The sequence below is a fragment of the Arachis hypogaea genome, chromosome 15 (genome assembly GCF_003086295.3).
Source record: "Arachis hypogaea cultivar Tifrunner chromosome 15, arahy.Tifrunner.gnm2.J5K5, whole genome shotgun sequence".
Lineage (NCBI taxonomy): Eukaryota > Viridiplantae > Streptophyta > Magnoliopsida > Fabales > Fabaceae > Arachis > Arachis hypogaea.
In genome coordinates this window covers 109,648,075-109,670,541 of record NC_092050.1, presented here as the reverse complement: position 1 = coordinate 109,670,541, position 22,467 = coordinate 109,648,075, and the positions used below count along the sequence as shown (strand labels likewise).

At 39.0% G+C, this 22,467-nt stretch overlaps 1 non-coding gene across 1 annotated transcript; it reads right to left on the bottom strand.

Annotated features, from left to right (window-relative positions):
- Positions 1–6,790: 6,790 nt before the first annotated feature.
- Positions 6,791–6,894, bottom strand: LOC112753331 (small nucleolar RNA R71). Its single transcript, XR_003177722.1, has one exon. It is a non-coding gene; the product is annotated as a small nucleolar RNA R71 (small nucleolar RNA).
- Positions 6,895–22,467: the final 15,573 nt, after the last annotated feature.

Below are 22,467 nucleotides of genomic sequence, written 5' to 3'. Positions count from 1 at the left end.
TAAGTGTGGGGAGACTGTGGGAACATGGGTTAATAAAGGAAAAGTATAATGTTTCTAATTTATTTGAATATCAGGAATTTGGGAACCTACTCATGAAAAAAAAAAACCAAAACAAAAAAATAATAGAAAATCCATGTGCATTGATAAGTTATGTTTGCTTCTCTACAAAAAAAAAAGAAAAAAAGTGAAAAATCCAAAAATACTCAATAAATAAGTAAATAAGGGGACAAAATTACCCCAATATTAAGTTTAATAAAAGATCAATGCACATGTGATAAAAATTAAAGAAAAAAAAAATTTTGTACATGAGTATGGGAATTATACAAAAGTGGGAATTATGGGTAGCTAGGCATGAATTTAAAAGTATATAGAGTATATGTATATTAGGTGAGAGCTTAGATTAATTAAAGATTCAATTTATAAAGCTCACTTAGCCATATATATACCTTTACCCTTACCTTAGCCCCATTACAACCTTGAAAAAGACCTCATGATGTTTGCATTGGTATATTAAAAATTGTTGATTGGTTAGATGAAGAACAAGGTTTAGAAAGCATGACTAGAGAAGAGTAGAGTGAATAACCCTATACACTTGAGAGATTAGAGTGATATACACTACCAGTGAGGGTTCAATGCTTGATTCTATGTTCTCTGCTTTCATGAGCTGTCTTCTTACAAGTTTACTTGCTTTTTATTGTACGATTTGAATTAGTGAAAATTGGTTTGTATTTGTCATGGAGAACTTGTTTACTTTTAAACCAAGTAGGTAGAAACATTTTGCATGTAGTTGCATTCATATAGATAGGATTGCATTTCATACATCCTACCATTCCTCTTTATTTTTATAGCTTCTCTTGAGCTTAGCATGAGGACATGATATTGTTTAAGTGTGGGGAGGTTGATAAACCACTATTTTATGGTTTATCTTGTACTCAGTTGAGTGGTTTTTATCAACTCTTTACCCACTTATTCATACTATTTGCATGTTTTACATTTTCCTTCCTGGTTTTGTGCTATGATTGAAAACATGCTTCGTTGATCTTATATTTGCTTATTATTAATCCTCTCTTATTACCATTAGATGCCTTGATATGTGTGTTAAGTGTTTTCAGAGATTACAGGACAGGAATGGCTCAGAGGATGGAAAGGAAGCATGCAAAAGTGGAAGGAATACAAGAAGTTGGAGAAACTACTAAGATGTCCAGCCTGACCTCTTCGCACTCAAACGGCTATAACTTTAGCTACAGAGGTCCAAACGACGCGGTTCTAGTTGCGTTGGAAAGCTAACGTCTGGGGCTTCGATTTGATATATAATATACCATAGTTTCCCTGACACTAGGCAATGCGAACGCGTGATCCTCGCGGACGCGTCGCATCTGCGAACTTCAATCCACGCGGCCACGTGGACGACGCCTCCGCGTCACTTGTCCGCGACCTGAACGTACCAAAATACGCATGGGGCGATTTCTGGACTATTTTTGACCCAGTTTTCGGCCCAGAAAGCACAGATTGGAGGATATAAAGTGGGGGAATACCTCCATTCTAGGGGGAGCTCGCATTTTTACTACTTTCCATGATTTAGATTTAGTTTGAGAGGGAGATTCTCTCCTCTCTCTCTTAGGATTAGGATTTAGGACTTCTCTTAGTTTTTAAGAGTGACTCTCGATCCAGGTTTAGTATTTACTTTAATTTATGTTTCTATGCTACTTTAATGCTTTTATTCGTATCTATAAATGTTGCCAACTTGACTTATGAATCCTTCCCATGTTATGATTTGAATTAATGATTATTTGAGGTATTTCAGTTATTGATTGCTTTCTCTTTAATTTGCGTTACCATTGCTTTCCATCTAAGGACATATTTATTCCAGCAATTTTACCTTTTCCCCTTTTGGTCTTGGTTAAGAAATCAGTAACTCAACATTATCGAACTCAACATAACTGATAATCGCTATCTTGCTAATTGAACTGAACTTCAATAATCCCAAATTTTTCTTAGGAATTAAATAGGATTCGAAGGTCAAACTAATTAGTCCTTTGACTTTCCTTTGCTTTAGTAAAGGTTAACTAAGTGGAATTTAGATTCAACTTTCATTATTGTTGAGAGAGATAACTAAGTTGGACTTCTAATTTCTCTTACCCTGCCAAAAGTTGCTTTACAGTATTTATTTATTTCAATTACCATCTACTTTACTTGTCATTTAAATCACTTCCTTCTCACCTTTTAAACCCCGAGTACAACCTTTATAGCCAATAATAAGAACATACTTCCTTGCAGTTCCTTGAGAAGACGACCCGAGGTTTGAATACTCGGTTAACAATTTTTAAAGGGATTTGTTACTTGTGACACCCAAAACGTTTGTACGAAGGGATTTCTGTCGGTTTAGAGACTATATCTACAACGCGACTGTTTTTATGAACTTCTTTACTGGCAAAAATCCCGATGTCAAAATGGCGTCGTTGCCGGGGAACTGCTAACGTGTGCCTTATTATTGGTTATTGTAAATATTTTTTTTTGCTTGTTTATTTATTTTTGTTTTTCCTTTTTATCTTTATTGCTACCATGAATTCTCACCCCTCTCACTTTGAGTTTGGTTCTAACCTTGTTGAAGGAGACAGAAGTTACAGCAGGAATATGCATCAAGGTCGGACCAATCAAGGATGGATGGAGCCAAGAGGATCTAATCAACCCTTTAGGCAGCAACACCTTCCGAGACAACCTGGACAAAGACCATTCTACCGTGCATACCCAGCTGAAAGATATGGTGGACAACCTTGTAACTACCAACAAGCCCCACCCCGTGCATATAAACCATCCTTTCAACATAACCTCGAACCACCACACTCACAAGCTTCTCTTCACCATTCGCCACCATATGATCCTTCCTTACCCCAGTACCAATCCAATCACTCCCAATCACCACCACTTTCCTATGTATCATGTCCAAGTATGGCAACCCGAGAAGCAGAGGTTCGCCTAAAGGAAATAGTAAATAAATTTCAAACAACCATTCGACAACTGGAGCAAGTAGTAATTTATTGGGTTTCTAGGCGCTCAAATACACAAGGATTAGCCACAGCCCCATGTGAACAATCTAATGAAGAGCGTAGCATGAAGGAGATACCAGAAACTCCAGTGGACAAGACAGAGAATGAATTCGTACTAGAACAAGTAGAAGAAGCTGTGATTGTTCAGGAAGAAGAGTTGGTTGAAGATCTAGGAGATGCTGAACCTCCATGGGAATCTAGAACTGAGGAGAACTCCGTCAAGGACGCTATAGTTGATGCTAAGGAGGATATTGTACAATCTCCAAGGCAAGTTGTTTATGAAGAATCAGACGGAATAACCCAGGATACAAATTCCCTTGATGATGATAGTCACAAGTCAAGCTCTCTTAGTAATGAACTTGCATCCGCAAGTGAATTCTCTGAGATCGAAGAATCTTCCCCAAATAAATACGAAGATGATGCGGAGGTAGATTTCTCTCAACCTCCAATCTATGACTCAAGTGATGAGGAAGTGATGCCAAGGCATCATAGGCTAGTTTCACTAGCATTTTTCTGTTAGTTTTAGTTGTTTTATGCATTTTCTTGAGCTTAAAGTAACCAAAAATGGTTAAATGAAGAACAAAGTAATGAACCATCCAAACAATATGATTTTGATGCAAATTCCATGAGTTTTAGTTATAATACTTAAATGCTATGAATGGAAGATTTCTCATGAAATTTTGCAAGACTTTGATGCAAGTGTTTGGATGATTTCAGGGAAGAAGAGGCTAGGCAAGGAAGCAACAAAATCAATAAAGGAAGCTTGAATATCACATGTGGAGTTTAAGTTCCAGTTTAAGCCTAAACTAGAGCTTAAACGCCAAAAATCATGAAGGATAAGAAATGCTGCGATTGAAGTTTAACCTCCAGTTTGACCTCAAACTGGAGGTTAAACGCCAGAATGAATAGCCTCACTTAAGGAGCATTCCACGTTTAACCTCCAGTTTGACCTCAAACTGGAGGTTAAACGCCAGAATGAGTATGCCACCCAGGGAGGAGTTCCATGTTTAACCTCCAGTTTGACCTCAAACTGGAGGTTAAACGCCAGAACCAGGAAGAGTACCAGGGAGCCATTCCACGTTTAAGCTCCAGTTTGACTCAAACTGGAGCTTAAACGTGTTCGATAGCTTTTCTACTCCAGGGTTGCTCTCTCCATTTCCACGTTTAACCTCCAGTTTGACCTCAAACTGGAGGTTAAACGTGTTCGACACCTCCAGGGCTACCATTCTAAGCTTCCACGTTTAACCTCCAGTTTGACCTCAAACTGGAGGTTAAACGTGTTCGACCTCCAGTATGCCTCCACCCTTTTCCACGTTTAACCTCCAGTTTGACCTCAAACTGGAGGTTAAACGTGTTCGACCTCCAGGGCTGCCCTTCCTATCTCCACGTTTAAGCTTCAGTTTAACCTTAAACTGAAGCTTAAACGTGTTCGACTACATGACTCTCCAGGGCTACCTTCTTCCATTTCCACGTTTAAGCTTCAGTTTAACCTTAAACTGAAGCTTAAACGTGCTTCTACAAAAGGCCTCACTGGAAGTGTCTGGCGTTTAAGCTGCAGTTTAAGCTTAAACTACAACTTAAACGCCAATCTTGGAAAAGGTTTCTGGGCCAAAAATATTGGGATTTAAGTTAGTCTTTGAGCACAAATATTAACTTAAACTTACTTTGGTATGAAACCCAATTGAATATCATGGTTTATGGGATTGGGCCTGAAGGATTGATGAGTTTGAAATCTCAATTTATTGAGTCATGTGTCATTATTTGATTATCACTAAGTTGGCTCAATAAATGTTACAGGATTTGGATCAACAACCTCATCAAGATTATGGATCATAAACCCAAGGCAAAAGGAAAGCAAGGAGAGGCCTCAAAGCCCAAGAAGCACAACTGAAGCTCAATATAGAAAGTGTATAAATAGGATAGAAGTTAAGTTAGAGGGGACTTTTACTTTCACTTTTAGCTGGTTTTCCTTTTCTTTGTAATTGAATTCAGAGCTATGATTCACTAAACCCCCTTTCATTGGGTTAGGGAGCTCTATTGTAATTCAATGAATCAATAATAGTTTATCTTCTTCTTCAATCTTTTCTCTTGAATTTTGTTAGAAAGCTTCTCGATCTAATTCCATTGAGTAGTTGTCTTGGGAAAGAAACTACTCATACTTGGAATCCTTCGGAGCCTTGGGAAAGGAATGGAGGATTCATGCTAGAGAAGCTTTCTCACAGTGGATTGGATTGGGGTTTGGATGGATATTGTGACATGTAATCCTACCAAATTGTGGTTCATGAAATTGTGTGGTATAATCAGTGATCAAGCATCATATCTTCTTATGAACATTTAAACCAAGGGATTGGGAATTTGTTTATTTTTAGAGAGCATTGGTGAGCCAAGGAATTGGGATCCAATCATATAAGATTGCCAAGCAAAATTCAATGAACGCATTGGTTGAGGAAGAGATAAACATGTTTTGATTCGGAGATCTCAATATCTCCTATAACCCAATGAATTCCCCATTTCTGATTTCCACTTTCTCTTTACATTCTGCAACTCAATTCTTGCAATCACCCCCATTCCCTTTTAATTTCAGCAATTTACATTCTGCTCTTTAATTCATGCAATTTAAGATTCAGCCATTTAATTTTCTTGTCATTTACTTTTCCCGCCAATTTTACATTCCGCAATTCTCATCTCAAATCTTGATTCAGCTCAACTAGAACACACTTCTAATCCGAATTGCTCACTCAACCAATCCTTGTGGGATTCGACCTCACTCTATTGTGAGTTTTTACTTGACGACGATAACCGGTGCACTTGCCGGAAGGAATTTTGCCGATTGTGCAATTTCCTAAATCGTAGCATAACAAGTTTATGTGCATCAAGTTTATGGCGCCGTTGCCGGGGATTGGTTTTCGATTGACAATTCTCAAATTGGAAGCTAACTAGATTGAGCAATTTTCTCTTGCTTTGTTAATTCTGTCCAAGATACTTGTTGAACTTTAATTTCTGCACTTGGTTACATGCTTTCCTTCTTTATGCCTTTAAATTCATGCAACTAACTCACTGACTCACTAACTGTTTGAATTAATTCCTCAATTGAGCTAACCATACTCTTCCATTAACCAAGAGTATTTCACTTGTTTGTGTTTGAGCTGTGTTCGTGTATGACAGGTAGGAGAGGAGAGACATCAACTCCTCCATATACCGAACCAGAGAGGACCCTTCATAGACTTAGAAGGGAAGCAAGAGGGAAGAGAGTAGTGGGAGAAGAGGAATCTGAAGGAGAATCTGAGGACAATTTTGAGGAAGCTTTAGATCTCAACATGGATAGAGAAGTTCACAACCATGAGAGAGCTGATGGAAACGATGCCATTCCTGAGAGGAGGGTTCTTAGTTCATACATAAACCCAACCTCTGGGAATTGTGGTAGTAGCATCCAGAAACCACCCATTCAGGCCAACAATTTTGAGCTCAAGTCACAGCTAATATCACTTGTGGAAAATCATTGTTCCTTTGGAGGAAGTGCTAATGAAGACCCAAACCAACATCTCACAAAATTCCTGAGAATTTGTGACACTGTGAAGTCCAATGGAGTCCAGGAAGATGCCTATAAACTGCTTTTGTTCCCATTTTCACTTAGGGACAAAGCAGCTAAGTGGCTGGAATCATTCCCAAGGGGGAGTCTAACAACATGGGATGAGGTGGAAAGCAAGTTTCTGGCACGTTTCTACCCTCCACAAAAGGTCAATAGGCTTCGATCTGAGGTTCAGACTTTTAGACAACAAGATGGTGAAACTCTCTACGAGGCATGGGAGAGATTCAAGGACTTGACAAGGAAATGCCCACCAAACATGTTCCATGATTGGGTGCAACTGCACATCTTCTATGATGGGCTCTCTTATGAATCAAGGAAGGCTGTAGACCATTCATCAGGAGGTTCATTGAACAGGAAAAAGACTGTGGAAGAAGCCATTGAAGTGATCGAGACAGTGGCTGAGAATGAGTACTACTATGCATCAGAAAGGCACAACACTAAGGGAGTCATGGAGCTGAACCAGGTTGATACAATTCTAGCCCAAAACAAGGTGTTTGCCAAGCAACTAGCAGAGCTTACCAGGCAATTAGAAACAAAGCAAGTGGCTGCAATACACACACAAGATCAAGAGGAAGTAGGCATTGAAGGAGGTGATTGGGATGAGGTTAACTATGTGGGAAACCAACAAAGGCAATCATATGATCCACATTCCAACACTTACAACCCAGGCTGGAGAAACCACCCAAACTTTGGGTGGGGAAACCAACAAACCCAACCACAAAACCACAAACCTTACAACCACAACCAACATAACAATTCCACATACCAAAACTCCAACCAAAGCTCATACCAAGCCACACAAAACACTTACCCCCAATCATCATATCATGGCCAAAATAATCAACATACCCAACCTAATCCGAACCAACAATTTCAAGATCAATTAAACCGGATAGAAGGAATTATGGCAACCATGAGTCAAGACATCATTGAACTGAAGAGCTTCAGGGATGATGTGAGAACTACCTTAAGAAACCATGGTGAAAAACTCAAAAGGATGGAATCTCAAGTAGGAGAGCTATCTCAACAGGCACCCAAATCAACTGCAGTGTTCCCTAGTGACACAGAAAAGAATCCTAAAGGGGAACAAAAGAGAGTAAGATGGGAAGAATGCAAAGCCATCACCATAATGAAGGAAGTCTCAGAAGAAGAAGGAATCAGGCCCTCAGAGCAGGAACCAGAAATCTTGAAGGAAGGTGTGGAAGAAGTTAAGCAAGAAGGTGGAACTGAGCAAGCCAAGGAACTGCAAAAAGGCATGATGGAAGTATACCAACCAAAAGCACCATTTCCTGAGAGGTTAGGAGGAGGTGAAAAAAGGAAAACCTATTCAAGGTTTCTAGAGACATTTAACTCTCTTCATGTCAATATTCCCTTTCTTGAGATTCTTCATCAAATGCCCACACACATCAAGTATTTAAAGGAATTGTTAAGCAAGAAAAGAGTTTTGAAGGGAGGACAAACGGTAACAATGAACAAAGAATGCAGTGCTCTCATCAAGAAGGACACACTCTCTAAGAAAACGGACCCAGGAAGTTTTCATATCCCTTGCATCATAGGGGAAACAAAAATTGACAGAGGATTCTGTGATCTAGGAGCTAGCATAAACGTGATGCCTCTAACTCTTATGAAGAGGCTAGAACTGAATGAGGTGAGATCCACTGATGTAATCATACAACTGGCTGACAAAACTCAGAAGCAAGCTGAAGGGGTAGTTGAAAATGTGCTGGTGAAAGTGGGGGATTATTATTTCCCCACAGACTTTGTCATCGTGGACATGGAGGAAAGCTACTTACACCCTATCATTCTGGGCAGACCATTTCTAGCCACTACTAGAGCGCTCATAGATGTAGAACAAGGAGAGCTAATTCTGAGAATACATGATGAACAGCTCATTTTCAAAGTCTTCAAACCTGCATCTGAGCCTGAACCAGAACCTGAAAAGCCTAAAGATGATAGTAGCCATCCGTGTTTGGAGGAAAGTAATCCAGCAGCTGAGACTCTAAAACAGTCATTGGAAGGCAAACAAGAGTTGCAAGAGTTAGAGCCACGAGAATCAGTGGAAACAGATCAGAAGGATCCTCCTGACATAAAGGTCAATGAAGAAATCCTCAAGAGAAAGGGAAGAGTGATAGGGAGATTGCCAAGAGGATGGAGAAACAAGAAAATTCCCACTGAAGGTTTTTCTCTGGGAGATAACGTGATATCAAGTCATTATCTGCCAATCCCACCTGGCCTCAAAACCATTCCTTCCCAGCTCCCTCAAGTGTTCACAATCAGGAAAGTTCTTTCTATGGAACATTTAGAGGTCATGAATGAATCAAGTGGGGACGTTTTCATAGTGAGAGGAGAAGATGTCAAGCACTACAATCCACCCTAACAAGGGACAACCGTCAAGCTAGTGACGTTAAAGAAGCGCTTCATGGGAGGCAACCCATGTTTTTAGTATCCTTAATCTTTAGCGCTTTGCTTTACATCTAATAAAGCATGGTTTCTTATGCATGAACTTGAATCCTCAGGACAACTATTGATTAAGTGCACTAAACCTTGCATGTAAATTACAATTGGTCTCTAAGTTTGGTGTGCCTGATGGCACTCCCAAATCTTACTCAAATTGAATTCCATCTTTCATTCAAGGTGCACAACCAAACATTAAGTTTGGTGTTCTTTTTGAACACAGTTTATGAAAAGCAAGAAGTTCCTCTGGATTTCAAAATTCATGACAAGTATACCATTCACATGTTTTAATAATTTGGTTTCAATTACTTAGGGTAGTAACTTTGTTTAGAATCAAAGAGCCAAGGTGACTATGATTTATTAGAATTATGCACACTCATTAAGGACAACCAATATGGATTTCATGTCATCAGGAGACTTAACCAAACACTAAGTTTGGTGTCCAAATAATAAGTGTGCATACATGTAGAAGTCACGGCTATAAGCTCATAAAGACAAGCATTGATTTACATGTGCAAATACTATTCATAATTCACATGGACCGAAAAAATGATAGCAAATTTGTTTGTTTGTGCAGGTACAAAAGAAAAGACAAAAATGGAGGAAAAAGACAAAGGGAGGTACGTGCTTGGTCAAAAAGAAAATTCACAAATCTTTGAAACTAACACATGGGAAAAGGAAGTTCTGCAAGAAAAGAAAGCTACATGTACAACCTAATGCACCCAGAATACTTCCAAGAAAATGAAAAGCAAATCGTCCTTATCCATAATTCATATATTTACCATCAAGCCACCCTTCACAAACCACCCTAGCCGTCCATTTTTCACTCATGGGCACTATAAAGAACCACTTGGGGAACGAGTCCCACACCACCAATTCTTCTTCATACACATTTTCCTTCATCATAGCATAACTATCTCTTGCTGAAAACAACCTCACCACACCTCCAACAACACTTCTTGCTTCACCTTGTCAACTTTAGCTTGTCACTTACCAAAACTAAAAAAACCAATGGCAGCTTCATCTAGCCACAAAAGAAGAAAAGACAAGCAGCCAATGGAGGAAAACAGGGAATTCGATGCATGGAGATACAGATCAGTATTCCATGAGATTCAAGCCGAATGGATGAGACCTAAAACGGTACTAGCTGAGGTTCCCTTTGACCTTGAAAAGGATGAGTTCCCAGGTGTTTGGGAAAAGATCAAAAAGAGGAAGTGGGAGCTCCTAACTAAGCCAATCACTAGAATCAACATCAACTTGGTGAAAGAGTTTTATGCAAATGCAGTAAGGGAGGATCAAACCAAGAACCCCACATACAAAAGCTATGTGAGAGGGGTGGAAGTTGACTTCAGTCCCAAAGCAATCATGAAAACTCTTGGCCTGAAAAACATACATTTCAGCCAAGCAAGTTATGAAGAAAGGATGAATAGGTTCTGAGGAGTGTTTCAACACTTGGTAACTTGGGTTAACTAACCCGGGATTATCAACCAAAAGTCCATTATCAAGAGCAACCTAAATACAAAACATTTAGTCACACAAAGAGGTGCTGGGCACCAATGTCTCAAGAGAAAATGTGAACTAAAATGCCTAAAGTGGATATGTGTAGTGCACTGATAAGAAAAAGAAAATGCCAAAGGCTTGTGCAACACATGACACTAAGCAAACAAGGAGCAAAAGAAGCTCTAAGAAAAAGAAAAGAAAAACAAAGAAGAGAAAAGTGCCAAAGACATAAGAATAACAAGAGGCCATAGCAATGTTTGATGGATGCAATGGAAAAGTGATAATCCTACCTGATAAGTATGAAAAAGTGATGCTGCAACTTTCTGCATAAAACCCTTCTGATGAACTTCAAATGCTTGCTAATATAGCCAATGTAATTGCTTTCTGTTTCATACTTTCTTCTCAAATAACTCAGGACTTGCTTAGGGACAAGCAAGTATTAAGTTTGGTGTTGTGATGCCAAGGCATCATAGGCTAGTTTCACTAGCATTTTTCTGTTAGTTTTAGTTGTTTTATGCATTTTCTTGAGCTTAAAGTAACCAAAAATGGTTAAATGAAGAACAAAGTAATGAACCATCCAAACAATATGATTTTGATGCAAATTCCATGAGTTTTAGTTATAATACTTAAATGCTATGAATGGAAGATTTCTCATGAAATTTTGCAAGACTTTGATGCAAGTGTTTGGATGATTTCAGGGAAGAAGAGGCTAGGCAAGGAAGCAACAAAATCAATAAAGGAAGCTTGAATATCACATGTGGAGTTTAAGTTCCAGTTTAAGCCTAAACTAGAGCTTAAACGCCAAAAATCATGAAGGATAAGAAATGCTGGGATTGAAGTTTAACCTCCAGTTTGACCTCAAACTGGAGGTTAAACGCCAGAATGAATAGCCTCACTTAAGGAGCATTCCACGTTTAACCTCCAGTTTGACCTCAAACTGGAGGTTAAACGCCAGAATGAGTATGCCACCCAGGGAGGAGTTCCACGTTTAACCTCCAGTTTGACCTCAAACTGGAGGTTAAACGCCAGAACCAGGAAGAGTACCAGGGAGCCATTCCACGTTTAAGCTCCAGTTTGACTCAAACTGGAGCTTAAACGTGTTCGATAGCTTTTCTACTCCAGGGTTGCTCTCTCCATTTCCACGTTTAACCTCCAGTTTGAGGTCAAACTGGAGGTTAAACGTGTTCGACACCTCCAGGGCTACCATTCTAAGCTTCCACGTTTAACCTCCAGTTTGACCTCAAACTGGAGGTTAAACGTGTTCGACCTCCAGTATGCCTCCACCCTTTTCCACGTTTAACCTCCAGTTTGACCTCAAACTGGAGGTTAAACGTGTTCGACCTCCAGGGCTGCCCTTCCTATCTCCACGTTTAAGCTTCAGTTTAACCTTAAACTGAAGCTTAAACGTGTTCGACTACATGACTCTCCAGGTCTACCTTCTTCCATTTCCACGTTTAAGCTTCAGTTTAACCTTAAACTGAAGCTTAAACGTGCTTCTACAAAAGGCCTCACTGGAAGTGTCTGGCGTTTAAGCTGCAGTTTAAGCTTAAACTACAACTTAAACGCCAATCTTGGAAAAGGTTTCTGGGCCAAAAATATTGGGATTTAAGTTAGTCTTTGAGCACAAATATTAACTTAAACTTACTTTGGTATGAAACCCAATTGAATATCATGGTTTATGGGATTGGGCCTGAAGGATTGATGAGTTTGAAATCTCAATTTATTGAGTCATGTGTCATTATTTGATTATCACTAAGTTGGCTCAATAAATGTTACAGGATTTGGATCAACAACCTCATCAAGATTATGGATCATAAACCCAAGGCAAAAGGAAAGCAAGGAGAGGCCTCAAAGCCCAAGAAGCACAACTGAAGCTCAATATAGAAAGTGTATAAATAGGATAGAAGTTAAGTTAGAGGGGACTTTTACTTTCACTTTTAGCTGGTTTTCCTTTTCTTTGTAATTGAATTCAGAGCTATGATTCACTAAACCCCCTTTCATTGGGTTAGGGAGCTCTATTGTAATTCAATGAATCAATAATAGTTTATCTTCTTCTTCAATCTTTTCTCTTGAATTTTGTTAGAAAGCTTCTCGATCTAATTCCATTGAGTAGTTGTCTTGGGAAAGAAACTACTCATACTTGGAATCCTTCGGAGCCTTGGGAAAGGAATGGAGGATTCATGCTAGAGAAGCTTTCTCACAGTGGATTGGATTGGGGTTTGGATGGATATTGTGACATGTAATCCTACCAAATTGTGGTTCATGAAATTGTGTGGTATAATCAGTGATCAAGCATCATCTCTTCTTATGAACATTTAAACCAAGGGATTGGGAATTTGTTTATTTTTAGAGAGCATTGGTGAGCCAAGGAATTGGGATCCAATCATATAAGATTGCCAAGCAAAATTCAATGAACGCATTGGTTGAGGAAGAGATAAACATGTTTTGATTCGGAGATCTCAATATCTCCTATAACCCAATGAATTCCCCATTTCTGATTTCCACTTTCTCTTTACATTCTGCAACTCAATTCTTGCAATCACCCCCATTCCCTTATAATTTCAGCAATTTACATTCTGCTCTTTAATTCATGCAATTTAAGATTCAGCCATTTAATTTTCTTGTCATTTACTTTTCCCGCCAATTTTACATTCCGCAATTCTCATCTCAAATCTTGATTCAGCTCAACTAGAACACACTTCTAATCCGAATTGCTCACTCAACCAATCCTTGTGGGATTCGACCTCACTCTATTGTGAGTTTTTACTTGACGACGATAACCGGTGCACTTGCCGGAAGGAATTTTGCCGATTGTGCAATTTCCTAAATCGTAGCATAACAAGTTTATGTGCATCAGGAAGACATAGAAGACTTTGGCCAGGACTCAGATGCATTTGAAGAACCTTACAAGGAAGTGGAAGAATTCACAGAAGAGCACAAGGGAGTAGAACTTACAGAACCACCAGAAACACCTTCCCCAAGGCCATTACCACCTAATACAAGCCTCAAGTGGGTATAATCCTTAACTTTTAACTTTACTTTTTTACTTGAATACGGTTTGCTTGAAACAGATGGCCAGCTTAGAGCTCTCTGCGGCTTTAAGAGTAAGAGGGAAATGGCTCGTGCTCAGAGCTGGTGCACAAGGTTCAATAAGGTTCCACGCTTCAACTTGAAGTGCACGGATTGGCATCAAAATCAATCGAATGGATCTCAGAAAACGTTTGGTTACCATGGTGAAAATTTACTTTTTAAACCGCCCGGATGGAAACATGGAGATCAAGACGGAGGCGGATCTAAAAACAAGGCTTGGGATCCTGGTATCTATTCTGACATTCGTCACCCCGAGAGCCTGAAAATCTGTTTGAAGCTGCTCAGAAGCTTTACATGCCTAGTTTGGGAACCCGGAGGCTATTGGCATTCCAAGCACTGGTGCAGATTTCTAGATGAATTTAAACACAAGCCACCATAACAGGAAGCCCTTCCAATGTCCAACTTAAGGACTTTAACTAAAAGTGCTAGGTGGGAGACAACCCACCATGGTATGATCGTTCCTTTTGCAAATTTAATTTTATTTCGTTTTGTTTGTTTTTGAATTTTATTTTTATTTTATTGAACCTGGAATCATGCATAGCATTCACATTAAGCATTGCATCCTGCATCCAGTTTAAAAAAAAAATGCAACGCGACGCGACCGCATCAGCGATGCGTTCGCATCGCAAGGAGAGGGGAGAAAATAAAAACGAATAGAGAGTCACGCTGGAGCGTGGCTGGAGGCGTGCCCGTGGCACAAATCGTCCCACGCGACCGCACAGCTGACGCGTCCGCGTCGAGTGGGAATACTGGCCTCTCACGCGACCGCGTGCCCCATGCGGCCGCGTGACCAGGATTTCGACGTAATAATGGTGCACAGCCAAAAGTTGTGCTAGAGTGGTGCTGGACTGGCGCTGGACGCGCAGTCCATCTCACGCGACTGCGTGCCCCACGCGGCCGCGTCACATCCTACTAAGTGCCCACTCACGCGATTGCGTGCCCCACGCGATCGCGTCACCCAATATTTGGCAATTAATGATTTTTGAACAGAGAGTTGTGCGAGAGCGAGGCTGCCCTCGCGCCAGTAGCATAAAACGGGTCACGCGACCGCGTGACCGACGCAACCGCATCAATCAGTTTAAGTGCAAGCCGCGCGACCGCGTGCCCCACGCGATCGCGTCGCTTGCGCTGCACAACTTATCCTAAGTTGCCAAATATCTTATCTTTTCTCTCCCAATCCTAATTTTTCCTCCCTCCTTTCTTACTTACGTCTTCTTCCCTTCTTTCTCTTCTCATTCTTCTTATCTTTTATTTTATTTTATTTTATTTATTTGCATACCTTCATTCATTGCATATTTTTATTTTTCTGTTGGTGTTCAAATATTCTTATTCAACTATTATATTTTTTCTGGTATTATCTTGGTGCTTATGACTTGTTTTATTCTAGTTAGGTAATATTATTTAAACAATGCCAATCTTTTATACCTGTATTACTTTTTGCATTGACATGAATTTATATTATCTCTCTTTCCCCACTCTCTTCTCCATTGTTGCAATTTTGCACCACTGGTATGCCATGGCTTCTATTGTTTTCTCACTTACATGTTGAAGCTTCCATGTAAATGAGACCCTTATCATTTAGCATTAACCCACCCATACTACTTTTATTTTCTTATCTCTATTTCTGGGTTACTCTTCTTCCCTTTTTCTTTCAGGATGGCCACCTGGAAGGGAACCGGAAGACGTTTATATGGGGAGACAAACAAGTCCATCAACACAATCCTTGAAGAAAAGCATCAGTTGGAATAGCCCGTCTACCTGCACATCTCAGCATGCACCGAGGACGGTGCAATCTTTAAGTGTGGGGAGGTCGATACTGACTTCCATAGGTTAGTCACTTCATATTTTAGCACCAATATTTAATTTTCTTTGTTAAATCAGTTGTTGCATTTGCATATTTGTTTGATTTTATGCATCTAGTTACTACTTGGTTAAAGTAATAAAATTCTTCTAAAGACCCTATTTTTGAAAAATTTCACTAATTTAAATTGAAAATTTTTTGTTAGATTTGTTTAAAGTTGTATTTGGAACATGGTTTTTGAGCCAAAGAACACACAACCTGTGAGATTTTGAGCTTATTTACATGGTTACATTATTTAACCATAAATATTTTATTCTTGTATGTTTACTTCTCTATAATTGTGATCTTTACTTTGTTTCAGTCTATATGTCCAATATTTAGTGTATTTACATGCTTGCATATGATTGAGGCCATTATTTGATTTTAGCTCACTTATCCCAAATAAGCCTACCCTTTAAATCACCTTTATCAGCCACTTTGAGCCTTGAAATCTCCATTTGTTCTATATCTTACCACATCACTAGCCTTAAGCGGAAAATAAATTAATTATCCCAATTGAATCTTTGGTTAGCTTAAGATAGTGTGTTAATTAAGTGTGGGGAGACTGCGGGAACATGGGTTAATAAAGGAAAAGTATAATGTTTCTAATTTATTTGAATATCAGGAATTTGGAAACCTACTCATGAAAAAAAAAAAAAAAACAAAACAGAAAATAATAGAAAATCCATGTGCATTGATAAGTTATGTTTGCTTCTCTACAAAAAAAAAAGAAAAAAAGAGAAAAATCCAAAAATACTCAATAAATAAGTAAATAAGGGGACAAAATTACCCCAATATTAAGTTTAATAAAAGATCAATGCACATGTGATAAAAATTAAAGAAAAAAAAATTTTTGTACATGAGTATGGGAATTATAAAAAAGTGGGAATTATGGGTTGCTAGGCATGAATTTAAAAGTATATAGAGTATATGTATATTAGGTGAGAGCTTAGATTAATTAAAGATTCAATTTATAAAGCTCACTTAGCCATATATATACCTTTACCCTTACCTTAGCCCCATTACAACCTTGAAAAAGACCTCATGATGTTTGCATTGGTATATTAAAAATTGTTGATTGGTTAGATGAAGAACAAGGTTTAGAAAGCATGACTAGAGAAGAGTAGAGTGAATAACCCTATACACTTGAGAGATTAGAGTGATATATACTACCAGTGAGGGTTCAATGCTTGATTCTATGTTCCCTGCTTTCATGAGCTGTCTTCTTACAAGTTTACTTGCTTTTTATTGTACGATTTGAATTAGTGAAAATTGGTTTGTATTTGTCTTGGAGAACTTGTTTACTTTTAAACCAAGTAGGTAGAAACATTTTGCATGTAGTTGCATTCATATAGATAGGATTGCATTTCATACATCCTACCATTCCTCTTCATTTTTATAGCTTCTCTTGAGCTTAGCATGAGGACATGCTATTGTTTAAGTGTGGGGAGGTTGATAAACCACTATTTTATGGTTTATCTTGTACTCAATTGAGTAGTTTTTATCAACTCTTTACCCACTTATTCATACTATTTGCATGTTTTACATTTTCCTTCCTAGTTTTGTGCTATGATTGAAAACATGCTTCTTTGATCTTATATTTGCTTATTATTAATCCTCTCTTATTACCATTAGATGCCTTGATATGTGTGTTAAGTGTTTTCAGAGATTACAGGGGAGGAATGGCTTAGAGGATGGAAAGGAAGCATGCAAAAGTGGAAGGAATACAAGAAGTTGGAGAAACTGCTAAGCTGTCCAGCCTGACCTCTTCGCACTCAAATGGCTATAACTTTAGCTACAGAGATCCAAACGACGCGGTTCCAATTGCGTTGGAAAGCTAACGTATAGGGCTTCGATTTGATATATAATATGTCATAGTTGCCTGATGAGCAGATATTTTATACGCTTTTTGGGGTTAATTTCATATAGATTTTAGTATGTTTTAGTTGGTTTTTAGTTTATTTTCATTAGTTTCTAGGCAAAATCCACATTTCTGGACTCTACTATGAGTTTGTGTGTTTTTCTTTAATTTCAGGTATTTTCTTGCTGAAATTGAGGGAGCTTAGCAAAAATCCGATTCAGGCTGAAAAAGGACTGCTAATGCTGTTGGATTCTGACCTCCCTGCACTCAAAATGGATTTTCTAGAGCTACAGGACTCCAAATGGTGTGCTTCCAAATGCGTTGGAATGTAGACATCTAGGGCTTTCCAGCAATATATAATGGTCCATACTTTGCTCAAGGGTAGACGACATAAGTTGGCGTTCAACGCCAGCTCTCTGCCCAATTCTGGCGTCCAGCGCCAGAAACAAGTTGCAAGTTGGAGTTCAACGCCAGAAAAGGATCCAAAGCTGGCGTTGAACGCCCAAAACAGCCCCAGGCATGTGAGAAGCTTTAGTCTCAGCCCCAGCACACACCAAGTGGGCCCCAGAAGTGGATTTCTGCACTATCTGTTATAGTTTACTCATTTTCTGTAAACCTAGGTTACTAGTCTAGTATTTAAACAACTTTTAGAGATTTATTTTGCATCTCATGACATTTTTTAGATCAAAACTTTATACTCTTTGACGGCATGAGTCTCTAAACTCCATTGTTGGGGGTGAGGAGCTCTGCTGTGTCTCAATGAATTAATGCAAGTATTTCTGTTTTCCATTCAAACATGCGTGTTCCTATCTAAAATATCCATTCGCGCCTAACTATGGAGAAGGTGATGATCAGTGACACTCATCACCTTCCTCAATCCATGAACGTGTGTCTGACAATCACTTCCGTTCTACATCAGATTGAATGAATATCTCTTAGATTCCCTAATCAGAATCTCCGTGGTATAAGCTAGATTGATGGCGGCATTCATGAGAATCCGGAAAGTCCAAACCTTGTCTGTGGTATTTGATGCGCATAATCTAGTTATGCTACGATTTAGGAAATTGCACGATCGGCAAAATTCCTTCCGGCAAGTGCACCGGTTATCGTCAAGTAAAAACTCACAATAGAGTGAGGTCGAATCCCACAAGGATTGGTTGAGTGAGCAATTCGGATTAGAAGTGTGTTCTAGTTGAGCGGAATCAAGATTTGAGATGAGAATTGCGGAATGTAAAATTGGCGGGAAAAGTAAATGACAAGAAAATTAAATGGCAGAATTTTAAATTGCATGAATTAAAGAGCAGAATGTAAATTGCTGAAATTAAAAGGGAATGGGGGTGATTGCATGAATTGAGTTGCAGAATATAAAGAGAAAGGGGAAATCAGAAATGGGGAATTCATTGGGTTTAGGAGATATTGAAATCTCTGAATCAAAACATGTATATCTCTTCCTCAACCAATGCATTCATTGAATTTTGCTTGGCAATCTTATATGATTGGATCCCAATCCCTTGGCTCACCAATTCTCTCTAAAAATAAACAAATTCCCAATCCCTTGGTTTAAATGTTCATAAGAAGAGATGATGCTTGATCACTGATTATACCACACAATTTCATGAACCACAATTTGGTAGGATTACATGTCACAATATCCATCCAAACCCCAATCCAATTCACTGTGAGAAAGCTTCTCTAGCATGAATCCTCCATTCCTTTCCCAAGGCTCCGAAGGATTCCAAGTATGGGTAGTTTCTTTCCCAAGACAACTACTCAATGGAATTAGATCGAGAAGCTTTCTAACAAAATTCAAGAGAAAAGATTGAAGAAGAAGATAAACTATTATTGATTCATTGAATTACAATAGAGCTCCCTAACCCAATGAAAAGGGGTTTAGTGAATCATAGCTCTGAATTCAATTACAAAGAAAAGGAAAACTAGCTAAAAGTGAAAGTAAAAGTCCTCTCTAACTTAACTTCTATCCTATTTATACACTTTCTATATTGAGCTTCAGTTGTGCTTCTTGGGCTTTGAGGCCTCTCCTTGCTTTCCTTTTGCCTTGGGTTTATGATCCATAATCTTGATGAGGTTGTTGATCCAAATCCTGTAACATTTATTGAGCCATCTTAGTGATAATCAAATAATGACACATGACTCAATAAATTGAGATTTCAAACTCATCAATCCTTCAGGCCCAATCCCATAAACCATGATATTCAATTGGGTTTCATACCAAAGTAAGTTTAAGTTAATCTTTGTGCTCAAAGACTAACTTAAATCACAATATTTTTGGCCCAGAAACCTTTTCCAAGAGTGGCGTTTAAGTTGTAGTTTAAGCTTAAACTGCAGCTTAAACGCCAGACACTTCCAGTGAGGCCTTTTGTAGAAGCACGTTTAAGCTTCAGTTTAAGGTTAAACTGAAGCTTAAACGTGGAAATGGAAGAAGGTAGCCCTGGAGAGTCATGTAGTCGAACACGTTTAAGCTTCAGTTTAAGGTTAAACTGAAGCTTAAACGTGGAGATAGGAAGGGCAGCCCTGGAGGTCGAACACGTTTAACCTCCAGTTTGAGGTCAAACTGGAGGTTAAACGTGGAAAAGGGTGGAGGCATACTGGAGGTCGAACACGTTTAACCTCCAGTTTGAGGTTAAACTGGAGGTTAAACGTGGAAAAGGGTGGAGGCATACTGGAGGTCGAACACGTTTAACCTCCAGTTTGAGGTCAAACTGGAGGTTAAACGTGGAAAAGGGTGGAGGCATACTGGAGGTCGAACACGTTTAACCTCCAGTTTGAGGTCAAACTGGAGGTTAAACGTGGAAGCTTAGAATGGTGGCCCTGGAGCTGTCGAACACGTTTAACCTCCAGTTTGAGGTCAAACTGAAGGTTAAACGTGGAAATGGAGAGAGCAACCCTGGAGTAGAAAAGTTGTCGAACACGTTTAAGCTCCAGTTTGAGGTCAAACTGGAGCTTAAACGTGGAATGGCTCCCTGGTACTCTTCCTGGTTCTGGCGTTTAACCTCCAGTTTGAGGTCAAACTGGAGGTTAAACGTGGAACTCCTCCCTGGGTGGCATACTCATTCTGGCGTTTAACCTCCAGTTTGAGGTCAAACTGGAGGTTAAACGTGGAATGCTTCTTTAGTGAGGCTTTTCATTCTGGCGTTTGACCTCCAGTTTGAGGTCAAACTGGAGGTTAAACTTCAATTCCAGCATTTCTTATCCTTCATGATTTTTGGCGTTTAAGCTCTAGTTTAGGCTTAAACTGGAACTTAAACTCCACATGTGATATTCAAGCTTCCTTTATTGATTTTGTTGCTTCCTTGCCTAGCCTCTTCTTCCCTGAAATCATCCAAACAATTGCATCAAAGTCTTGCAAAATTTCATGAGAAATCTTCCATTCATAGCATTTAAGTATTATAACTAAAACTCATGGAATATGCATCAAAATCATGTTGTTTGGATGGTTCATTGCTTTGTTCTTCATTTAACCATTTTTGGTTACTTTAAGCTCAAGAAAATGCATAAAACAACTAAAACTAACAGAAAAATGCTAGTGAAACTAGCCTATGATGCCTTGGCATCAGTATTCCGAGTAGGATTCTGGGATTGGATGGCTGTGACAAACTTCAAACTCGCGAGTGCTGGGCATAGTGACAGACGCAAAGGGATAGTAAATCCTATTCCGGTACGACTGAGAACCTGCAGATGATTAGCCGTGCGGTGACAGCGCACCTGGACCCTTTTCACTGGAAGGATGGATGGTAGCCATTGACAACGGTGATCCACCTACACACAGCTTGCCATAGGAGGACGTGCGTGCATGAATCAGAGGACAGAGGAAAGCAGAGATTCTGGAGACAAAGCATCTCCAAAACTCCAACATATTATCCATTACTGCATAACAAGTAACCTTTAATCCATGCTCTCTTGTTTATTCGTAACTCAACTGATAAATATAATTGACTTCCTGACTAAGAATTGCAAGATAACCATAGATTGCTTCAAACCAACAATCTCTGTGGGATTCGACCCTTACTCACGTAAGGTATTACTTGGACGACCCAGTGCACTTGCTGGTTAGTGGTACGAGTGTGAAAAGTGTGATTCACAATTCGTGCACCAAGTTTTTGGCGCCGTTGTCGGGGATTGTTTGTGTTTGAACAACTGACGGTTTATTTTGTTGCTTAGATTAGGAAAATTTTTCTTTTTGGTTTAGAATCTCTTATTATTGTTCTTGGTTAAAATTTTATACTTCTTCAAAACAAGTGTTACATTTACTACCCAATTGGCTAGAGCGTTGGTCTAAGTCCGTGGCAGTTTGGTATACTCTTTTTAAAAATCTTTTTCAAAAATAATAATTTCTCTATTAAATTTTGTGCCAAACTTTAAGTTTGGTGTTTTCTTGTTGATTTCCCTTTTGGTTTTCGAAAATTTTAGTTTAGTTTTCTAAAAATTTTAAGTTTGGTGTTCCTTGGTGTTTTCCCTCCAAAATTTTCAAAAACAAGGAGCATCAGATCTAAAAATCCTAAATCTTATGCCATCTTATTGTTTTTCTCTCTCCTCTTTAAATTCAAAAATCATCATATCCTTTTTAAAACTTCCTAACCACTTTCTCTCTCCTCATTTTTTCGAAAATTTTCAACCATTTTTGTTTATTTTATTTTAATTTATTTCATTTTTGAATTAAATAAATAAATAAATAAATAAAAATAATTTTTTTTAATTTGACATCATCTCCCTTTCTCCATTATGGATCTAAGTAAAAATGAACAGTCCAGGAGGACTCTGGGGTCATATGCTAACCCCTCTACTGCTTCATATGGGAGTAGTATCTGCTAGAAATGGGCAAGAATCTGGCGTTGAACGCCCAAATGGGGCAGAATCTAGCGTTGAACGCCCAAAATGGGCACATTTCTGGCGTTCAGGCGCCAGGAACAGACAGTGAGCTGGCGTCTAACGTCACTCCAGCTTCTGACTCTGGCATTCAATTGCCAGTGAGGGATCAGACACACACAAGTGCTGATAACAACCCCTCTAAAAAGGCTTCTTTGACCACTAAGGTTGAGGAATATAAAGCCAAGATACCTTATCCTCA